Source organism: Mesocricetus auratus, unplaced genomic scaffold, assembly GCF_017639785.1.
Source record: "Mesocricetus auratus isolate SY011 unplaced genomic scaffold, BCM_Maur_2.0 Super-Scaffold_100011, whole genome shotgun sequence".
NCBI classification, from domain to species: Eukaryota; Metazoa; Chordata; class Mammalia; order Rodentia; family Cricetidae; genus Mesocricetus; species Mesocricetus auratus.
The window spans coordinates 1,857,741-1,862,715 of record NW_024429195.1 but is presented as its reverse complement, the minus strand read 5'-3'; positions in this window follow the sequence as shown (position 1 = coordinate 1,862,715).

The following is a 4,975-nucleotide window of genomic DNA, read 5'->3' as shown; positions in this document are numbered from 1 at the left end:
TAAAGCCACCGTGGACTTCTTACTGAAAATCGTATGTCTGATAACACCCAAGTGACCCTAGTTTTCTGTCCTTTCCTTCCAGTTATGTATGTGCTATATCCATTTTGGTGCCATCTTCAGCTTTTAAATGTCCTGGAATTGTTAAGTTCTTTTTTTTTTCCCTTCGTGTTTCAATTTGGGAAGTTTACGTAGGATCATCTTCAAGTTCACTGGCTCTTTCCCTGGCTTTTAGCAAATTCCTGAGGTACAGCCCGAGCCCCCCCCCTCCATCACCACAGAGCAAACCCTCAGTGGGTTACAGCTGCAAGACCTGTTAAGACCCAGGCATGCCCCAAAGCTAAGAGAGGAGTCAGAAACAAGGGTAACTCGAAGTCCCCGAATCATTTGGAATTTATAGAACAAACTCTAAGCAAAGCCCTACTCTAAGCCAGATTAGTAGAAATCCTCACCGGAGACCTGTTTTTACCTCAGAACCTGCTGCAGGTAAGAGTGTGCCTGGTGTTCAGCTGGAGATTACAAGGTGTACTACAAGACAAAAAACAAACAAACGAACAAACGAACACTGTGAGGAGATAAAGTGACCACCAAAGCCAGACTTAGCTCTGGCATAAATGTTGGAACAATCAGACAAGGAATTTTAAACAATTGATTAACATACTAAGGACACTAATGAAAAATAGCAGGTGACACCTAATTAGTAACGTCATCAGAGACAAAAACTGGGCAGGAGCCACGGCTCAGCAGTTAAGAGCACTGGCAGCTCTTACAGAGGACCCAGTTCCCAGCACCCATATGGTGGCTTACAACCATCTGTGACTCCAGTTACAGATGGGTACCAGGCACATATGTGGTACATATAAATGCAAGAAAACACTCATACACATAAACAAATTTTTTTTTTGGTTTTCTGAGATGGGGTTTCTCTGTATTGTTTTGGAGGCTGTCCTGGAACTTGCTCTGTAGACCAGGCTGGCCTTGAGCTCACAGAGATCCGCCTGCCCTGCCTCCCGAGTGCTGGGATTAAAGGCGTGCGCCACCACCGCCAGCAACAAATTCATTTTTTAATAAAAGAAAATAACTCGAAGAAATAAAAATAAAGCAAAACTAGAGAGACTCTCCAGTCTGAGGTCCAAAGGAAATGGATGGCTCAGTCAGTCAAGTGCCTCCCACACGAGGATGAAGGTGTACATTCAGTGCTCCGTAGCCCAAGTGAAAAAAAAATACAGGTGCTGGTGCTGGGGTCACAGAGATAAGCAGATCCCGTGTCATAGTGGCCAGTCTAGCCAAATTGATGGGTCCCAAGTTCAGGGAGAGGTTCTTTCTCAAAACATCATGTGGATGGAAACTGAGGAAGACGTTGAACATCGATCTGGCCTCCATGTGTGTAGATGCGTGCCCACCTACACACACATGTACTACAGACATAAAGAAAGCACTAGAGGTGAAAACTGTAGCCCCATTTTTCTTTGTGAAAACACTGTTGCACATGCAGAACGGGGTAAATGCTCTGAGATAAATGTTTGTATCTACGTAGATAAAGATGACAGTAGGGATGCTAAGTTCTACCGGATAGTCTCATCTCTAGTAAAGATGAGAGGCTTCCCATTTCACGGGAAGTTATATTTTTAATTCAGGTGTGTGTTGTCTTGCAACTCAAAGCACTCAACACAAAGGCAGTGGTGAGTCTTAACTCCTCCATGAGAGAAAGCTGTTGGGGAAAAGCTCTCCTTTACTTCCTATTTTTAAAAGAGCTCCAGGACTTGTAAGCATGCTGCCTTTCTGTCTGAGTGAAAGACCTCTTGGGAATGCAGCATGGAGGGAAGGTCACCTCTCTGCTAATGGAAAGAGTTGGGTAACCTTGTATATGCCAGAGTGAAAGTAGGGACTGTGTCCCATTACTCTCCCTTATCAATGACATGCCAGTGTCCACTCTGCCAGTGGACAGCAAGGTCTTAGTATACACTGGTTGAATTAGTAGATTATATGAAGCAAGTGTCCATGGCTCTGTGATGAATCCCTGTATATAGAGTGGGCCAAGCCGGCAAGTAATTTGATAGGTAATTTCTGTTTTAGAATTTAAACTCTGAGGTTATTAGCACCACAGCAATACTGAGGAAATTAACTAGACCTATAAAGAGTGTTATTCCTTGGTAGAGGATCTTTCCCATACTGAAATAGCAGTAGAAATTATCCATGCTTTCTCTGCAAGTTCACAAAAAGACTCAGGACATGACCTTAAAGTTTAATGTTTAGTTTCCTTTTGTTTTGTTTGGTTTATTTTTATGTTTTTTTTCTTTCTTTCCTTTTTGCATTATAAAAAAACTATGTAATGGATGGGGTGAGAATGAAGACCACTTGGGGGTTGTAATGTAACACAGCTTATTACTGCCAGCTACTAAGATGAAAGAGAGAGGAGATCAAGAATTATTGGACACCCCATTGCCTCATCACTACCCCCCTGAGACACTGCTAGTCACTGAGCATAAAGTACCCAGTTAGCCTCACCACAGGTTGGCAACTGTTGTCAGTATTTAATGAGTGATGAGAGTGTACTTAGCTACTTTGTCTCTGGACACAGCCTGAAAAAAATGGTAGGACTAGGATTTGTAGACAGCTGCCTGCAAAGCCCAAGCCTGCCTTGGAGTCCATGAGACTGTGTCCTGCTTGGCTTATCTAAATACTAGCATGACAGCTGTCCCAAACGGAGAACTCCTAAGCATTTGTTTCCTAATTGACTGGGTTAGAACAAACGTCTGTAGAATTGATCCAGAGTATAGCCTTTCTTCAACTTCTACACACCATGCAGAAATGACTCAGTATTACTAACTGGGATTTCAAACTAATGAATAAATGCAGGTGTGATGTGCATTCTCCTGAACCTGTTCAGAATTTAGATGCTCCCACACCGAGGCCAACTACAGATCCTGACTGCTTATAAGGTCATTCACAGTGCAGAGATAGCTGCTTGTCATGCATGCCCTCATGAAGTCAAGTGCCCGTTTGCTAACTCAGGTAAAACTGTTTTCGTCTTTGTTTTCGCCACACCAGAAAGTTAGCATTCCAGGCGTTGCTGCTTTCAGCGTGTTTCTGACACATTGGAACGCCTTCCTACTGTATTTTATACTTGGCTTGGCCTCCACTAGCTGCTCATTTAGTTATATGACCTCCTTTCCTGGATCTTAGCACACTCAAGTGTCCCATGGTCCACATCTATTTGCTGCTCTACCCCCTCCCATCCCTTTGTGTGCCGTTGTGTGTATTTTATACACCAACCACACTCACTTTTAATTGTTTTTTGCCTCTTATCTCTAGGTTTTGTTTTCCCTTATGATGCTTACACTTTGGGGACCTGCCACCCAGCTCCCAAATAAGTACACAGAGGCTTTTTCTTTCTTACGAATGCCCAGCCTTAGCTTGACTTATTTCTAGCCAAGTTTTCTTAACTTAAACTACCCCATTTACCTTTTGCCTCTGGGCTTTTATCCTTCTCTATTCTATATACTTTTCTTTTTTCTTTCTTTCCTTCTTCCTTCCTTCCTTCCTTCCTTCCTTCCTTCCTTCCTTCCTTCTCTCTCTCTCTCTCTTTCTTTCTTTCTTTCTTTCTTTCTTTCTTTCTTTCTTTCTTTCTTTCTTTCTTGTTTATTCCATCGCTGGTTGTGCAGATGAATGGCTGGTCCCTGATGTCCTTCCCTCCTCCTTTTCTTACCCTTCCTCTTCTCAATTTCTCCTCCTATTTATTCTCTCTGCCTTCCAGCCCCACCCATCCTTTCTTCTGCCTAACTATTGGCTGTTCAGCTGTCTATTAGACCAATCAGGTGTTTTAGAGAGGCAACGTATCACACAGCCTCACAGAGTTCAACAAATATAACACAAAAGACTGAAATATCTCTGCATCATTAAACAAACATTCCATAGCACAGATGAATGCAACACATCTCGAAATAATGTCCCATAACACATCTCTGGTCTTATATCCGGTGGAAATTACCTCTAAAACAGGGCTGCAAATAATTATCCAGTTCTACCTTCATCTCTAACCTGTTGTTCCCCAGTACATGACTTGACTATTCAAAGCTAAACATTTCCCAGTTGGAATTGGATGGTCTTCAGTGACTCTTTCATGACCATCCTAAAGTAACCATGCCAACCAGTCTCTAGCACCACATCACGTTTGGTTTCTTAGAGCTTAGAATTACCTAAAATTGGTTCGCTCAATTATTTATTTGCTTGTTTAGTCCCTGTTTTCCTTTTTAGAATGGCATCGTCATAGGAGCAGAGATCTTTTCTCTCCTATTCAGGACTGCATCTCCAGCTAAGAATCTCTCCTACTTAAGTAGTAGATGCTATTTAAAATGATTTTTCTTTCTGTCAGCCCACAGAAAAACAGATGGCAGGCTCAGAAAATGACCTAACAGTATAATATTTCAGTTTTTAATTTTTGCATTAAAAAACAATGTAGTAGTTGCCGTTAGGATTAGGATCTTGAGTTAGAATTCCCCTTGACAGAGTGCCCTGTGGAACCATAGCTGAAGGATCTCCTTGACTCAGAACAACAGCAGGGTGTCTGAGAAGAGTTCCAGGGAGGATCCAATATGGACGGTGTACCAGAAGCCAGAGGCCTTGAACCTGACCAGCAACACATTACACAGTGAACATTTGCAAGGAGAGCTGCCTGAACAGAAAGATATACTGCACGGCACACCGCGGCTCCCAGTGTCATCAAGACTAATGAAGGGGCAATGGACATATTTTTATTTTTTTCATAAACTTCCTTTCGTGTGTGGGTTGCGGACGCCACAGGGGTGAAAGGCAGATATTGAAGGACTAGAAATAAGTGGGACTGGGGTGAGTGATGTGATGTGAAATTCCCGGAGAATCAATCGAAAAATTAAGTTAAAAGAAAGAGAGAGAGAGAAGCCCCCTTGGCAGTATATGTGTAACCCTGGCTTCCTGAGGAGCTAAAGCAGTAAGATCC